We start from the raw sequence: 19,036 nt of genomic DNA on the forward strand, positions 1-19,036 counted from the left end.
TGTTTATTATTCTGGTTATGTTATGTTATGTTACGTTACGTTACATTACATTATGTATGTTATAGGTCCCTTCCATGGAGGTAAGGCTAAAGCAATGCAGCTTCTTTTTCTCATCTGCTTTGGTATTTATCAGCATAAGCATAGAGGAAAAGTTCCAACAAACTTGTAAGCATCGATAAAAGTTCTGCGTGCAGATCAGAAGCCAAGCCCATAGCCTGGTAAAGATCTCCATAAAATCAGGGGCTATTCTTTTCTCTCAACAGGGCACATCTCCTACTGATGTCAGGCATATGGTTTATTTGCTAAAATAAAGCCAACTTGGTTTCTTTCACTTTTGTTGTCAGGATGGCAGACACTCCAAAAGAAAATGTTGTTGTTCTTCATTTTCATGGAGAAAAGACGCTAAAAAAGCAGGGAGAAAGGCTCTGGAAATGGTACCTACTGTCGAGTAGCAACCTCAGAGAATATAAGTTATGGCAAAATATTGGCCAAAGCCGCAGTCTTCACTGTTTAATCTCTTTTTACACTAAATACAGAGAGGTTGATGTGGTTTCCTGCCAGGCAGAGGAGACTGGAAAAAGTAAAAACACATTCTGTTAGAGGCATGGGAATGCAAAATTTTGTACATACAAAGGAAAAGTAAAGACAACATCAGGCAACAAAAAATTAGTATTCCAGTTCCAGCAGATCTGGACTGGAACCAGAATGATCGATTTCTGAATGAGCATATTGAGGCAAATAAGCATAACTTTGCTACTGCCAGCATTTCTGGTTTTGAAAGGTTTTTTCCCCCATCAAATCAATCCCATTGTAAGAAAGCAGGGCTGCTTCAGAATATTCATACGGTGATCAGGGTCTCGTATGAGCTGTTGTCTGCTCTTCTGGGGATACCCTGCACACCAGAAAGGTGACCAGCATGGAAAACAATAAGACCAACAGGCCAGAAGGCTGTTCCCTACCCGGGGAGGAGGATCTGAAACCCACTGCAGCAGTAACAATGCCAGGATATTGCAAGAGGCACTGTTGAACCTTCCCCCTACACAAGTGCAAATTAATTATTTGACACTCCAAGTAGTAATACACTTTGATTTTTTCTAAATCCCAGTCTGGACACCGTGATGGAGGATAATGGATGAGGCTATATGGAACGGTGTTATTGGCAGGCAGAGTAGAGCTTTTGTATGGCTGTTGTGGAGAAGGAAGGCTCAATGCCATCTCGACTAGGGAAATGTACATTTCATGTTAGATTTCCATTTCATGAACTGCTTCTGCCTTTGTGATGTCATTTAGAAAAAAATCCACTTGGACATAAAATGCATAGTTTGTGGTATTCTAAATGTAATTGAGGCAATTTAGAATTGCTTTGAAGCTTCTCTCTGGATCAGGAATGCTGCTGACCTGAATTCTCCCACTCGGTATCGCAAGCAGTCTGTCACGCTCCTGAATATGGTGAGAAACTGCAGGCACTCCTGCTTGGTAGTATTTTGTACTCAGCTCGCGCAGGTACACATTACTATGCAATATGCGTAACTCATGTCCCCATGTCTTCATCCCAGGAGAAAACTGGATTTTCGATGGCCTTTTTATGTGTATTCTTCCCCTACTTTATCCACTGCTTTTCCCCCATCACTATCTTTGTAATAATTTTCTAAATAACACTTAAAAAATGGATTTATAAATCGTGACTCACCACCTCTTCCATTCCTTGAGATAAGAACTCATACTGCTGCTTTGTCAAGACCCAGAATCCTCCTCGGATGCATGTAATGTATATAACATCAGTTCTAAGGAAATAATTATTTATTGCTACTCCTAGTTCCAGCAACAGATTTGATCAAGACCAAATTAATCACTGCCTTCAAATTATTAGAGGCTATGTAGTACAGTGCTGGCTGAGCTGAACCATGACTCAGCCCCATAATACTCCCTCTGAAAACTAATCACCATCCACCATATCATCATCTTGAGCCAGCAATTCATCTCCATTATCTCAGTGGCTCTTCTGATTGCAGCTAGATCAAAACATCTTGCTGAAGTCCAGATTAATTTTACCTCACCCTTTTTTGCCCAATTTAGTATGTGGAAAAAGTCGATTGGTAATGTTAACCGGAGTTCAGCAAACCCAGGCCGACTCTGCTGCGATGCTTTCCACTCCATCAGTTCTCATAAATTAATTCCTCTGTGATCCTTTCAAGTTCTTCACCTGGAACAAAAGCCAGGTTAAAAGTTTACATGTCCCAGTCACTCATCCTTTCCTCTCTGTTTAAACTCGAGCACTGCATTTTGTTCAACATTTGGGTAGTGGAGCCTGGTCTGCAAAATGTGTCAGATGCCCCCTGCTAATACCTGAGCTGGTTCCTTGTCCCCAGCGACCAGAACCCTTGAGATCCTGAAGTCTTCTTTGGTTAACTTTTCTTAAGTATATGTTTACATTCCCTTTACTGAAGATTAGGTTTACATTTTCCCTTTAGTTTCTTGGATTTTGCTCCCAATACATCTCTGCTTCTGATTCTTTCCTATTAAAAGGATGAAGAGAAGTATTTAGACAGGAATTTTGCCATGCCTAAGTCCTTGGTCGTTGTTTCCCCTTCTCTGTTACTCAGAAATCTTACTTAGTCTTTTGTTCTTCTTTCCCCTGGATGTTTTAAAAAATTCTGTTCTTTTTCTTTATTACTAAAAGACACAGGAGTTCATTATATTTTTAAGCATCTCATTTTCCTCCTTCAGTTCTTCACTGCTAGCATGTATTTCAGGTGTGTTAGGGGCATTTTTAATAGCAATCGCTCTCTCTCTTAAGAAGTCTTATGCAAATCTGTTCTGTACTTAATACACTTCTGTTCTGAAAGAGAAGGGTTTTCATCTTTTAGCTGAAATTCTTCAAATACAAAATCCACAATACTAAAATGTTAAATAATGAAAAGTGTGACTTCACATCAGAGCAGAAGTTTTAACAGGGGACTTCCATGGGTCTCAAAGAAATAATTAGGAAAGGAACCATGAAATATATTGTTCCTATGGCAAACTTACAAAGTACATCTCTTTTGAGGCATTGTGTATGTATTTGCACAGGAACTGAGATAATTTCCAAGTAGGCTTAGCTTTTGATTCTTTTGCCCTGTTACTCCAGTCGTACAGTACAGGGACAGGTTGGTAGGGTTGAGTGCAGGAATGGCTGCTTTAATTCTGGATGATTTTCCATTTTTAATGTTTCCTGCGTGTTGACAATTCCTTTTACCTACCTCTTTATTTATTATTGATTTCATGCTAGTGTACTAGGAGGATAATTGTGTTAGGAATTGCATACAAAATACATGTTAATTTTTTTCAAGGATATTGTGTGCACGCTGCAGGCTATAATTGTTTTGGAAGATTGCTCTGCATTAGACAGAGTACTTAGTTTCAAAATGAGATGATATTATGCCCGCTAGGACTTCCAAGATGTATATTTAGATCCTGTGTTGACAAAGACTTCCTATGTAACCTTGGCTTGTCCCCTCATCTCTCTGTTCTTCAGGTTCCCAGTTACCCAGCCAAGACAGAAACACTCCCCATCTTTCATCTTTTTGGGGTAGATTGTTGCATGCTTATGTGTTTTGCTTGATTTTTCCCCAGAACAGTTACCTTGATTTCAACGGGATAACTTCAGTGCACTAGAGCTCATTAGCTGTTTAAGAGGTATATGAAGCTTTAACCAAAATAATTTTAGTACTATATGAATTATGTTGTCTTCAAGAAAACCCTAAACGTTTTTCTAACTGGTACATCCTAATTACAAAGCTGGAATTGAATGACATTAAGCTCTGAAAAGAAAACTATCTGATAATTTTCTTATACTTTGCACCAAAGGCATAAATTTTGAACTTTTCCCCGTGAGCTTAATTCCCTTCATTTAGGCCATAAGATCACTGCCCAGTTGTTTTCTTTCAAAAGTGTATTTCCGTGTTATGAGAAGACATGTTATTTTTATCTGAAGTGCGTAATATAGCATATTGTAAAACTTTCCCAAAAGAATCAATCTTCAGCCTTAAAGGTTGTTTCACTTTACTGCGCAATATACCACAATTTCTCTTGTGTTTGATCCATTTGAGCTGTGGAGCTGGTAAGATTATACATGGTTTATACTGCATGGATTTTTAATGTTTCACACATTAGCTTTTAAAAATTGCCTTCATATTCCCTATATTGATTTTTGTGGGTCCCAACGTACAGCACCCGCTGAGTGGCTTTGCCAAACTCTCATGATGAAAAGATGATATAGGAATCCTCAGCAGGGGCAAAGACAACCACGGATTAAAAAAAATCTAGCATCCAGTTGACCATTTTTCTTAAGCCTCATTGTAAGCTTTTTTTTTTTCTCCTTTTTATGATGGCATGCACAGTATAACTGCCTAAGGGCACGCTTATTATAGACTGTATTTTAAAGCTGATTAAAAATAAATTCTCCATGCCTGTCTGAAACTTATTCCACAGAGAATCTTGTTTCATATCGGACGAGTAAAAGGATCTGTTGCTTAGTTAACTAGGTTCACCTTTTACCTCAGCACACATTTAAAAACTCATATCAAGTTTCCATTACACTTCATTTATTATCCAGTCTTTCTACTTTCATCAGAGAAAGCATTATAATGACTGTGACTTTGAAAAGTTTTATAACTAATGTGTACGCGTGTGTATATATATTTATATATTATTATATTTTATTTATACTCCATATAAAAATGAGGCTATCAAGTCTGACAGAAAGGTCTTGGTACCATAATAAACAGACTTGTCTTCGCAATCGCTCTGCAGCACACAGGACTTGGCAAACTGTCAGATGGCAGGATGAAGAGGTAAAGCGCCGAATCTGCAAATTCTGGCCGTGCACGTGGGAATAGGTTCTGGGCTTTCCAAGAACTTGCGGAGAAAATGAAACTTGGCAGGATCCATGCGGAAATTCATTTCATCTGTTTTCATTTTACACTGTCTGTCATCTAGTTTTTGATCACTAAATGAAAAAGAAAAATGAAATTCTGCCATATGCATTCTATAAATTTCAATTTAGCTATCAGGTGTCACACCTGCCACAACTTTGCTTTTTGCTGCATTTCAGACAACAGACATAATCGTTTGTTTGTGTTACCAATGTTGGTTTGGGGAAGTTTATTTATGGTAGTATTTGCAGTAAATCTGCTCGTTTCCAACCCTTGCTATATAAACCTATCGCTTGAAATATAGACGGTTATGTCAGCTTGTATAGAAAACATATTGTATAATGTTAATTAAATGGCAATATTTATACTTTCTACTCCTCTACTGAAATGCTCTGAGTCCTGAAACTGGCTGCTGTGACATTTTGAACACGGTCACACCATGCAAGTTTCAGGCCCACATTCCCTGAACGGGGCGACGTGGTTTACATTTCACATCTCTGGCTTGTCTGTCCCCACCGGGCGCGTGTTGCCCTGCGAGGACGAGCGGGCAGACAGGTTTGCCGCCCACCGCCTCCCCGTGGGACTCATTTTCCCTAACCATGAAGGGCTGATTTGGGTGGGGTCAGTGATGGACTCTTGGGTGCGTGGCCATGCAGAAATTTCATGTTGCTGCCGTTGCTTTGGCCATGAAATGCTGGCTGGGGCTTTGGGTTTCGGTCCCCAAGAGGTTGCCCACACCTTCCCGCCCCCACAAAGCCTCAATGCACCTGCATGATAACAAGCCACTCCCTCTTTACCTAATCCCTCCAAACCTTGCTTTTCATACCCTCAGGAGGGGGACCCTGTGCAGGGTAAATTTATGTTGTTATTAGGCAGCAGGATTAATGGCAGCAAGTTATCTCTCCGTGAGCTGTCAAATATATTTGTGCTGGCACTTCTTCGCCAATTGTGGTTGGGTTTTTTTCTAGAAAAACATAAAAAATAAACTTGATAAATTCATAAGTAAACTAATCTCCTTGCCAAATATGAGAAGAAAGCTAGAGGTAGGTCAAATTTTGTTGGAAAACACTGATTAGGTGGCAATGAATTTTTCCTTGGTTCCATTTCAATTTCTCTGAATTGTTTGTGTCAAGAGGAGATGGATGGAAATTTAAATAAAAACTGAAACAGAAGTCAGAATGCTTTGCTCTGATTCAATATCTTGATATTTCAGTATTTTAAATTGAAAGGATTTTTCTATTTGAAGATTTTTTTCCTTACTGTTTTAATTTTTAAAATGATACGTTTTCAGGCAGTTCGTGCTTTCTCATTTTGACTCAATTTTTTTGGAACTGTTTCAGGCTTTTTGGAATTGCTGGAAAATCAGAAAAGCTTCATGTGGTTATACACAGAGTAGAAACATAAGCCTATTGATTTACCTTTTTTATTTCCTCTTTTCATATTCTCTTCTTTAAAGAATAAATCTCTGTGCTATAATGTGAGACCAGGTATGCAACACGAAGTGCAAGCATAATCTATTAAATATTATTCCAGTAATAAAACACAAGCCATATAGCAGTCATATTAATGAAACAGCGTGATACCATGCATCATGCTATATACCTGAGTTTTGTTTTTTTGGATTACAGGATCACAAAGTATTTTTCTTTTTTTTTTTTTTTTTCAGTTGGGGGTTGGAGGGAAGATTAACAAATGCATTCTCATTCGGCTTTAATTTATACCATAATTTTTAATGACACTTCATTGCAGGATTTTATACTTGCCCTTGGATAGGTAAGGATTTTACAGGCTTTCCATTAATTACAGTAATTTTCAAAAGTTCCGATTCATGCTCTCATAAATGTTGGTCCAGGATTTGAGAAAAATATAATTTACTTTGAGGAAATAAGGGAGAGGATTCATAGGGTGAAAGTGAACATCTGTAGACTTACTGGATATAGGATTTTTGCAACTAACCCACCTGAGTTATAATTAGAAAGCAGCTGTGGGGGAAGTCGTCACGTTGCGTGCCAATAAGCAACGTGCAGGTGGAGCAACGTTCTCTTTGCACACATACACCCGTACGTTCCATCATGCCCATCCAGAGGTGAGTGCATCACTCAGAAAATTTTGGAAAATATCATCATATTAGTGCTAAAGCTTATTTGGCAGTGAAATTCAAGCAATGATTAGCCTAAGCTAGGGTATTTTTTTTTTTCTTTCTCTTTGATTTCCTGGTATTTCACAAGCTTATGTATAATACTGTCATTTCCTTCACGGACCAATGGCAAACTTCTGTACTTCAAAGATGCTCGGTCACTGCCAGCCCCACCTCTTGCTGCTGTACACCAGTTCAGCTGGTGACGGCCGTCCCAGCGCTCCATTGCCAGGCACGTTCCAGCTCACCTTATGAATCAGACTTTCTCGCTTGCCTTTCACAGGAGATCCACTTAAGTGTAAAAATATACGGTGTATTATACCTGCATCTCTAAGGAAGATGAAGCACCATATACCTATTAATAAAACTGTTGAGAGTCAACCGTATCAGAGCATGTATCTCCTGCTTTTTTAGAAACTGACAGATTTAATCAATTAAACTCCAATGCTCTATTCATAGCTCAGGTTTTTTATGGTACAAAGATTTGCATTCCAATTAGCGCTCGCAAAGAAAGTTTTCGTGTTAACCTGATCAGTAGTATTTCCTGCTCCTCGGTGTCTGTCTTATTCCGTTGAGACTGCAGCGATGTGTCAGGAAGAGCATCTCTGTTACCTTCAGATTGAACAAAACTCTCTTAGGCTTCCTTTGAAATCTTGAGGGCTTGTCACTTGAGATGTTATTTTTTTAAGCATGAACAAATCTTGTCAGCCTAAGCTGAGAAATCAGCTGTATTTTATCAGCACTTTGGGATCAGACTTCACATTCGGTATTCAGCACTGGGTGCTCTATGTGAGACAAAACGAGAGGTTACAGTCTGCTTTAGGAAGACCATCTCTGGTGGCAGGGGGGATCAGTTTCTTACTGTTTATAGAATGCGTTTACAAAAAAAATAACTCAGATACTTCCATTTGTGTGATATATAAAGTGCTTAATATCTTGCAACACTTGCTTATTTATGTAGGCGCATTATGTTGAATTAACTGCAGCTTCTTTGACTTAAAGTGCCTTGAATCCACACACAATTTTTTAAAGAGAATTAATTGGCATCATAGGTCTTTTGTAATTAATCCTCCTTAAGGCTGAGGTAATGCTGCTTTGCAGCAGGTCTATCACTTACCCAATTACACGCTGATTGCTGCGCTCCCTAGTCTTCCATCTGGACATCTGTAGAGCTCTGGGACTCGGAGAGCTGCATGCTCGGTCCCATCTGGAGGAGTGTCACAAAAGCAAACGTCTCCAAGATGCTGTTGGAGTAAATAAACCCGAGATGGTAATTCCTGCTCCTGCTCCCAGTGCCAAGTCAAAGGAAAAATGCTCTGTGATAGTGACTGAAGACAGGGCAGGACTAAGCCTCTGCCGGTGCTCCCAACACCTGCCCGTTTTCTTGGGAAGCACAGAGTACTTTGGCAAGTCGTTCTACCAATGCACACGTACAGTGTGTTTACCAGCACACTGGAAAGTTTCTCACAAGTTGCTGTAACCCGACAGGCACCCAATAAAATGTGACACGTTCCCAAAATGCCATAAAGGGAAGAAAACAACCCTTTCTACATATATGCTGAGGCCTGAGCAGGAGGAGACGTTTAACAGTGATCATGAACTATATGACCTAGCAGTCAGGCGAGAGCTCTTGGTGCACAGACTCTTCTCTGCTGTGGAGCTTGTGAAAGGCAGGAATGGAAGCTGGGTCCCACGACTGAGCTGTATGTCAGCGCCATAGTGCAGAGAGAGCATCGGGGCTGGAACGCTGCGTGGCATCCACAGATCAGACTATGTAGATGGGGGTGTTGATGGGCTAATGTTTGAAGTAGGAACGCTTCTTCAGGAATTGTAATAATTTTTAAAACATTCTTTGTACTATGAGTGTAAAGTAGATGCGTGGGTGTCATAACGGAGAGCTCTTGGCAAAGCAGATGGTTTGTTTTAGCACGCTTATTTCAGGACGGGTTTTATCCTTAGATTTGTCCTTCTAACCAGGTCTTCTTCTATTTCTGAGGCAGTCATTTCTCACCCAGTGGCAGCACTGTATATTAGCGTCCTAGCTGAATTTGCTTAATGCCTGTAGGGAACATCCAAACCAGCCAGTACAGCCCCTGCTTGTTGCTGCTGCCTTTCAAGTTTTTCCTTCTTCGATACTGTAGACAACAAGGGTATCCCACTGCTTTAAATTTTGGGGAGAAAAAGGGTTTTCACATGGATATTCTGTCACTTCAAATGAGCACCGAAGAGCTTAGTAGGATCATCACCTTCTCCAGCGTAAAATTCTTCAGCACTGCCTTTCTTCCCGGGATTGCATCCTACCAGGCATTCACAGCTCGCCAAGCAAAGCAGCAATGTTGCACTTTGTGAAAGCATTTGCAGAGAAATGCCTCCAAGGGGGAAAAAAAAAACAACCAACAAGCCACACACTGCTTTTTACTTCATCCTCCAGATTTCCTTCTCCTGAAACCATAACGCTACTCCTCCAAAGCTACAAAGCCAAATCCATCTGACTGTGAGAGTGCCAATACAAGACATTACCCTGTTTATATTAAAGAGTGCTGTAAGTGAGCAGTGTGTCTTCCAGGCTGCTCTCATGGCAGTTTAGAAATGGAGCTGGCAAAACACAGCTGAGTTATGGGGGAAGCATCATGGCAGTTTAACACAGCAAGTCTCAGGCCTCCTGCCAGTTCTAGGAGGCATCCCATAAAGCACGGTGAGAAAAATCACAGAGCTGACATGCAAAAGTTTGCACTGGGTTCCTGGCCAAAATTGCCAACTATGGAGTCAAACAAACAGAATCTGTAAATTACATGGTTAACATGGGAATTTCTGTAAATCAGCTTTAGGAAGTGGTGTGGAAGCCCTTACTTCCGTTTAACATAGTCTAGCACTGACTTCTTTTCCTCACGGTAAAATACCCATGTAGACAAACCTAATATGCTAATAAAACACCAAGGTAGCTTAAAGTTTGGAAGCCTTTATTTTCATCCAGAGCAGCTTAAATCAGCTTCTTTTGGCCTTTTATACATTACATCAGAGAGCACGCAATATTAAACATTTCTTATTTCGTCGAGCATCTTGAGCACACACATAAATATATATTTTAAAGAAACGCTTAAAACATCTTTTTCTTATAATGTAGATCAGTGTGAGAACCCTGAGAAAAGAATAAATCACAAGCATGCATAACACCCGCACGTCAGTTTAAAAACCATGCAATAGCTAAGCATGAAAGGGAGAGTTAAGGGATTATATGTGGAAGCAGTAACTCTAAAATTTGTATTATTCTAGGTTTAAGTCCCACCATTATCATTATTTTTAATGGTGTTTTTATTTGCTGTTGAGTTATAGTTTGTCCACATCCTGGCTTTTATCGAAGGAACTGCTTGTGCAGCAGTTGTGCTGGCAATAACCTCTAATACACTTATGGTCACTTAATTAAACAATTTGGAAATTTACTTTAGGTGGCATTTAAAATTGAAATTTCAAGTACGTTATTCTACCATGTTCTTTCTTGGGATTGCTCAGTAAAATGCTGCGTTCAAGGAAATCCATGAAATTACAATTCAAAGACTGTGATAAGAATGGATTAGTTTTGTAGAATTTTTAGCTCTCATTACAATTTTTGTTGCAAGACTAAGTCTACAGATTGAGTATAAAGTATATCAGGCTTTAAATTCAGTGATAAGTCATTGTTAGGACAGAGAATTTTGTGATAACACAGGCAGAAGATTAATCCACTCTGATGACAGCCTTGCAAGTCTATGAGGAACAGAACACAGAGCAAGATTTATCCATCGCATTGACAAGGACGGTAAGGGGAATGGGAAATGGAACAAAATGAGTCCATTTGCATGACAACCTAAGACTATAATCATATGGTTCCACTCAAATCCTACAGTAATGGACCATAAAGAAAAAAGCATAAACAAGGCACATCATTTAAAACTATATTGTACTCATCAACCTTTCCAGTGTCTGTAGAAAACATAATCAGGGAAGAAAAATTAATTTCAGTGTGCTAGATTACACTGTAAATGCAGAGGGGATACAACAGAATTGTTCAAACAAAGTTATTCATGTGGCTTTCGTAAGTTTGAATAAATTCATTCTGCTCTGTATTCACAAAGATGAGACTATCAAGCTAGATCCTCAGCTTGCATAAAGCAGCATAGTTCCCTTGACTTCAGTGAGCTCAAAATCTTTTCAAAATCTCCAAGGAAACACTCTTCTTGATAAGGAGGCTTTGAAAATACTGAAATAAAAGATAATTCGAGATACCTAGGGGAGAGTTTTAAAGAATGGAGATTGGCAAACAAGGTGAAATATAGAATAGCAAAGGTACCTCTGCATCTTCCACATCTCTGTAGTTCCCCGAAACACACTGGAACTGCTCACACACATCCATTTGTGTGCCCAGATGTTTCTAGGATCATGGCTGTAAGGCCGTAGGGAATAGATTTGTGAGCTGAAGTCCAGGATATCATCATTTGAATTAAAGCAGCTGTGATGAGTGTTAGGGTTATAACGGGTATGGTATATCAAGTATATACTGTAAATCTATAATTGCTTTATTATTTAAGCAATTAAAACAATGAAAACTGAGGCCTAGGCACCAAGTAAATATGATGTCATTATTGGAAAGCTCTTAAATGCTTTGTCTAAAGGTCAAAATTAGAATTACATTAATTTAGTCATGAACCTTTGCACTTTCTCATCTAAACAATGGAATCTCATTTTAATTTCCTTTTACTTTAAATACAGGCATTTCTGTGAAGGAAGTTGCATATGAATATCTGCACGTCTCCTTTCCTGCAACCTTATGAAAAAAAGCTGTATCATGTGGTATGATCAGCACTGACTATGCTACATACATATAGCAGCAGTGTATTTTGAATTTAAAATAGTTAATCTGAGAGATCTGAATTAGTAATTGAAGACTTCAGTGTACCAGTTCAAGCAGTACATGAATAGGCTCATTGCATTTCCATTCTTTTAAAGAACAAGTTCTACAGCCGTGCATAAGCAAAATTTCCACTAACTTAAGTTTGCAGGCAAGAGTTTATTCAGGAACTGCCTGCCGTACCTGGGTGTTCACATAGTGAGCTATATGTGACAGAGGCAAATACATATTTCTTGCTGCTTTTTGAGCACTGCAGACTATATTCCGTTCTGGTTTTGTCATTATACTAATGTGCAGAACAGACCTTAAAACCATTTAGGCTAATCATCCAAAAGGCCAAATGGTCCTCTGTGAGTGCGTGTGTGTGTGAGAACTTTGACACTGTGCTCACACAGAGCTTAATGTGGAGCGTAGACTTGAATTTACTGAAGCAACTGAAGAGGCTTCTTGTCCTTATATGCACACTTAACACAGTATCAATGCTGCTTAAAAATAATAAGGAATAAAGGATGGGAAGAATCAAATTAAACTGCTTACCAGCTACCTCCATTCAACCTCTTCTTGGCATACAGAAGTCAAATCAATTTAATTTTTCTCCTATAGCAATGTTTCTCATGCATTGTGTCATAGCATTGCAAATTCCCTGCCTTATTCAAAGACTTTGCTTCTCTGTTTTTCCTTTCTAGCATCTGCATGGATTTCAAAAATAACCTTGATCTAGGTTAGCACTGCTGTGCAACACATAAAAGAAATGGTAACAGACTGGACTGGTTCTTAACTGCTATAATAAAATACTTCATTCTTTTATGATCTTGATTTATGATATATCTTATGACGTCGTTTGAGAAATACATGGGGTCACGTTTAAAAAGAAGCCGTGCCTCATGTAAGCAGTGCAATCATCTCTGCTGTATGCGTGAGGGAGACTGTTACTTCTCGAAATGGACGATCGGCAGCGTCCCTCAAAGTCCAGGTGCCTCTCTGGGGCTTCGTCTGGTCAGAGGAGAGCTGAGGTGTCGTGGCCAGCAGCCTGTTAGCAGGAGCTGTGAATGTCTCCGTTGACCAATACCAGGTAGCACCTGTAGATCCAAACCTGCTGGGAGTCCATAATCCCCTACCAGATGGGACTGAACTGGAATGCCAGGATGCATGGAACAGCCAATCCATAAACCAAAACAGTTAAAAATATGGGATTGATCAGGAGCCAGTGCAGATGGCAACAGAGGGCTGGTCAGGACTGCAAACTTTGCTTGGCATTGGCTGGGCACAGATACAGATGGCGGATGGAATGTGTCAGAAATGCGGTTCTCTCCTTACTTTTGATGTGTCAGATTGTTCTCTGCATGAGAAAGGGAGAGGTCTCCCAAAACATACCCTTAGCTTCTGGGACTCCGTGCCCTCTCTAGAAATATCTCTTCTATCCCTGAAATGTGAGATTTGCCTAGAAACACGCAGGTTGAATTTTGTCTGGAGGGATTATCTTTATGTGGGACTAAAATGTGAATTTCCTGCATGCATTGGCACTAGTAAATCTTTAGCACTCAACTGTTTGCAGAAAGTGAACACGGAGTAGTCACGAATGCTGTCAAAATGGCATTTGCTTTTAACTTCAAATGAATATTCATGAATAATTTCCTCCACTATTTGCTCACCACTCATATTTAATGAGATGAGAAATGGGATGAATAACAAGGTGCTGAAATTTGCTGACAATACACAATTATTTAAGTTAATATAAACCAAGGAGCAAAGCAAGGAATTTCAGGAGGAGCTAATAAATACTGAGTGACTGAATAACAAGATACCAGATGAAGTTCAACGCAGACAAGTACAAGATAATGAACACTGGAAGGAATCATTTGAATTACTCGTACGTATTGATGGGGCGTGAATTAGCTCTAACCTCTCTGGGTTAGGATGCATTAGTGGAAGTGAGGAAGAAAAAAAGGCTGCAGTCCACTCCTCATGAAGAGCGAGTCCAGATCAGAAGGATCTCTTCAGTCCTACTTCAGCCATAAGCAGGGCTAATGCAAAATAGGAATAATGACCTCTAGACCTCTGTGCAGGAGTTTAAGCTTGGGAAAAAAAATCACTAGATTTATTTATTTATAATTAATTTCTCATATCGGGGATGGAATTACACCAACTTAAGCTAAAAGGCAGCTCCGAAAGTACACAGTCAAAATAAACTAGTCCAGAGAAAAGGGCAGACACATGTGAAAAGGGGCGTGAATGATGCAAGTTAAACAGTTTACTGTCAGAGCTAAAAGACCGTCAGAATCATACAAAATAATATGGAACTCTGGAATGGGCATATTTTGAGTTTCTTCAAGACATGCCACAACCAGGCAGCTAGCATTAGAGAACAAACAGAAAGGGTTACCAGTGAGTAATTAGGTTTAAATTAAGATGCTAAGCTTTTCATTGAAGCAACTGAGACAAATTGTTGTAGTGGTGGTCTCTAGCAGAGGGTCAAACCAGCATATTACAGGCTTTAATTTTAAACTGCTTCAACAGGACTTGCCAGAGCCCAACTATCAGTGCTGTAACGCTGCAGGAAAATGAGCCCTTAGCATGAAGAAGTGAGTGAGAATACAGCTCTTAAGTCACCGTCCCAGGCAGCAACAGAACATGAACTTCTCTGTAGCTGCTACAAACTCTCTTCTGTGTAGTACTGGTGTCCAGAGGAAGCTCTTTCTGGAGTCACTCCACATGAATACTGTGGTTTGCCAACTGACTGGGATGCTAGAAGAGCAATCAGATAATAGCAGGGACGCCTGAGGACCTGTCCCTCCCATTCCTTCTGCTCTTCTCTCTGTCGAACCCTTGTCCATGCTGTCATGGAGTAGAGGGACTTTGCTTGACCTCTGTGGGCTACTGCCAACTTTTCTCCAAACTTTACAACTTCCTGGTGAACTACCATGTTCCTGAAACCTTAAATGATGGAGACCATATCACAGAGAAAGAATATTACAGAATAACTGGTTTCTTGGCCCATGCATCGTAGATAACCTTCTGCCTAGGAAGGGGTAATGCAAGTCAATGATGAGACAATTGTAGTTTTGCAGGTGTTTTGTTTTGACTTACGGCACTCTTGGCAGTTCATAGGATGAACTTTCCACTCACAGTCCTAAATGATCATCCACTATTTTTCTCTTCTGAGTATTATTTTGTTCCCTGCCACAGTCCTCGAGCATTTTTCCTTCTGCAAGAGTTCTCAGATAGGAAATACACAAATTCCTGAGGAGTCACTGGGAGAAAGGAGGAAGGGATGCAGCTGAGGGGAGGTGGTGAGGAAGGAATGGGGGCAGGGGGAAGAGGGCTCGGAGAGCACAAAAACAGCAGAGAGGCAGTGCTTCTAGGAGCTGTTAACCAGGACATTTTTAACCATGAGGGACTGAGAGGATGGAAAAGGACATCTTCTATTCCAGTGCTATGTATACCTTATCTGACCACAGTCCTCTCCATCTCTGTGGCCACATCTAGATGGTCGCAGATCCTCCTCTGCTCCCCTTGGGCTTGCATCTCTGCAAGATACAACCCCATGGCAGCTGGAGGTTCCTGGGAAGTGTAGGACCAAATCCCAAGATCATCACTTAGGATCTAGTCATTCCTCACAGACACGGACGTTGATTCAGTAAGGACCCAAATCTTTGTCATCATTTAACCATTTCTTCAGGCTGTTACCTGAGGAGAAAGAATACAGGATGGCTTTGTGAGATATTGGCCTCCTGGAATATTGACTGGAATGTTGTGAGGGTAAATACCTGGACAGGTTAGGACAGTGATTGCCACTACTTCAAGTCTAAGACTGTATGATAGACAAATAAGAAGTGTCAGAACTCCTCTTCCACATAAGTAAAATGAAGAAGAGGTAATTGTGGTCTTCTAGGAGCTAGTCTGGTGATCTGGCAGTTAACATATTAGCACTGCACTGTAAGAGCCCTTCACGTCTAATGCTCTGGTATAAAATGAGTGTGGATTAAAAGCAACTGGTACTCTGGCATTTCATTGGTGTAATTATTCATGGGGTTCACTCTGTTCCTCCTGCTGAGATGCGACTATCATTAGCACTACCATATCGTGACCAGTCCCAGGAGAACATAAACAGACAGGGAAACTGAATTACTTTATCCCTTTTAGCTGTGAGGATCTTTATACTCAGTCTGTACATCCCTTCTGTATTATAGCAGATGTGGAAACAGAGCCCAGTTTTAGGGTGGTTAATCTGGCTTTCAGAAACATTGCATTCACTTTAAATTCCCTCATTTCATGACTTCATCCAAGGTAAAGCAAAGAGCAGAAAGAAACTGGCTCTGAACACTGAAATGTGCAATTTCTTTCAGATGGACATAGCTACACAGATTTAGTAGGATGTGTGCATGCATATGTTTATGTGTGTTTGTGTGTTTATTGCTTCAGAATTGCCTAGAGTTACATCATCCCAAGAGATATATTCAGCCCTGTATGCTCAGATGGAATACGATGTTTGCACATAAAACGATAAGGATTCGTGAGGCACTCAGACAGGAAGGTGAGGTGAGGCAGTTATAAAACAGATGCTAGCGGTACTTTCGGGCTAGAGTCCTCTGAGGTGGGCTGCTCTATGATAGACTAGTCTGTGTTCACAAAATGTTTTTAACCAACCATGGAAATTCAGTATTTTGATCTGACATTTAAGTACATTTTCAGTTGTATCCAGATTTTATTGACTAGAAAAAAAACCTATAATTGCTCTAGTGACTAGGATAAACAACATTTCTGAAGTAGTGTAAAGACCATCTAAATTCTTGAAGTGATATAATTTGGTTTGAAACCAATAAATTAATTTGAAAAAAAAACCAAACCAAAAAACAAACCAATGAACCAGCAAGCATCACAGAAAAATCTTTATCCAAGTCATTTGTGCATCCTCAGTCTGTTTTACATCCCATTTTCCTTTTGGCAGAAAACTTGATGATTCAAGTGAACAGTCATTTGTCAAAAAAAGCAAAGGGTGAAAGGAAAGATCATGATCATCTTTTTATTATTGGCATTAAATATTTATCAGCTCAATTCAGTAACAGATACATATATGTGCTTATGTGATAAACATGTGAGTATGTGCATGGACGTGTATGTGGCTGTTCTGCACATAGAGTGGATTATATCAGAGCACACTATTGCTAGGTTAGATACTGCAGTCTGAGGGGGCTGAATATACGTGGAACTCGACAGCAAGGAGGCTAAAGATCATAGAATCATAGAATTGCCTAGGTTGGAAGGGACCTTTCAGATCATCTGGTCCAACCATCAGCCTAACTCTGACAAAAACCATCACTAAACCGTATCTCTAAGTACTATGTCTACCCATCTTTTAAATATCTCCAGGGGTGGTGGCTCCACCACTTCCCTGGGCAGCCTGTTCCAATGCTTAATAACCCTTTCAGTGTAAATTATTTTTCCTAATATCCAATCTAAACCTCCACTGGCGCAACTTGAGGCCATTTCCTCTTGTCTTATTGCCTGTTACTTGGGAGAAGAGACTGACCCCCCCTGGCTACACCCTCCTTTCAGGGAGTTGTAGAGAGCGAGAAGGTCCCCCCTCAGCCTCCTTTTCTCCAGGCTAAACAACCCCAGCTCCCTCGGCCGTTCCTCATAAGACTTATTCTCCAGACCCCTCACCAGCTTCGCTGCCCTTCCCTGGGCCCGCTCCAGCACCTCAATGTCTTTTTTTGTGGTGAGGGGCCCAAAACTGGACACAGTACTCGAGGTGGGGCCTCACCAGTGCCGAGTACAGGGCGATGATTACTTCCCTAGTCCCACTAAAATGCATGAACCCTACCTGGAGCATTCAGGATCTCTCAGTATGATACACACTCTCACCATCCCCTCTCAGGATGATCCATAGTGATCTGAAAGTGGGGTCCCTAACCTATGGCAGATACATTTGTAAGATGCCTGTCAGACGAAATCTTTTGGCTCTTGCTAAGTACCTACTGTCATACTTAAATTGTAATTTGAGAAAGAAATATATATCCTGATAGAACACATTTGTTTTTCCCCACTGTAATATAAAACTGCGAATGTGGTGAGACTCTTTGGTATATATCCAGCTAGCAGTCTGAAGGAAAAAATATCTTTAATACAGTAGATTATGCTTACGTTAATTTAAAAGAAGAACACCTAATACTAGCTCTGTTCAGATTTTGCTCTTTTGTTGGTACTGTAGGCAGTTTCTGGAATGAAAGCAGTTGCTCTATATTTATATCTTTTGAAATCTACCTGAAGCTGGGCTCTAGGAAGTGTTAACTTCCCTCCCTCATCAGCTGAGGGTGTTAGTTTCATAGCATTGTCTGCATAATCAGCATCCCAATTACCTTTAAAACCACTGTGAATAAATACATTTCTTCACGATGCAAAACTTGGAAAATATCCAGTAATGTCTAAGAGCAGGTTGATGTCTTCCTATCAGTTCACCAGTAAAAAAAACAACCTGAGAATTCTAGTCACACATAAGATATTGTAATCACAGTGATAAGTAATCAAAAATGTGTGAAGCCAAGCATGTTAACCTGTGTATATTCATTTACTTATGTCCTCCTAACTCAGTCTTGCAAAGATAAATGAGCCCATTTATAAAATGAACAACACAGTTAAGTATAGAATGGAGGCTTCGCTTCCCATGTGTAAGAATGGAAAGGTTGTCTTTTGGAGTGTTCCCACAAACCATTTATTTGTAATGCTTCTTTATTTCAAGGCAAGCAGGGATGGATTCTGCAGTACTGACATTCCACATTGTACCCTTTTTATTTGTTTTAGACATATTTTCCAGTCTTACAGGAATATGCGTGTTTGTGCATGTCCCTTCTCCCTGCCTATAAAGACAGGCACCCATCAATACTTCAGTTGTATGACACCTCAATATTTTTTTTCTCAGCATATTTTGAAAACTTTGACAGCACAAATTTGAAAGTGCCTGCTTTCTCCTGTGTTCACCTGCTCATCTCCACTTGTTTAACTCCTTATCCTTATATGCCAATAGATATTATCGGTAAATCCTCCTGGTTTAATCTCCAAAATGTCTCAGAAATCTCCCCTTTCCTCTTCATTCCCCCCATA

This window comes from Rissa tridactyla, chromosome 8 (assembly GCF_028500815.1).
Source record: "Rissa tridactyla isolate bRisTri1 chromosome 8, bRisTri1.patW.cur.20221130, whole genome shotgun sequence".
Taxonomy (NCBI): Eukaryota; Metazoa; Chordata; class Aves; order Charadriiformes; family Laridae; genus Rissa; species Rissa tridactyla.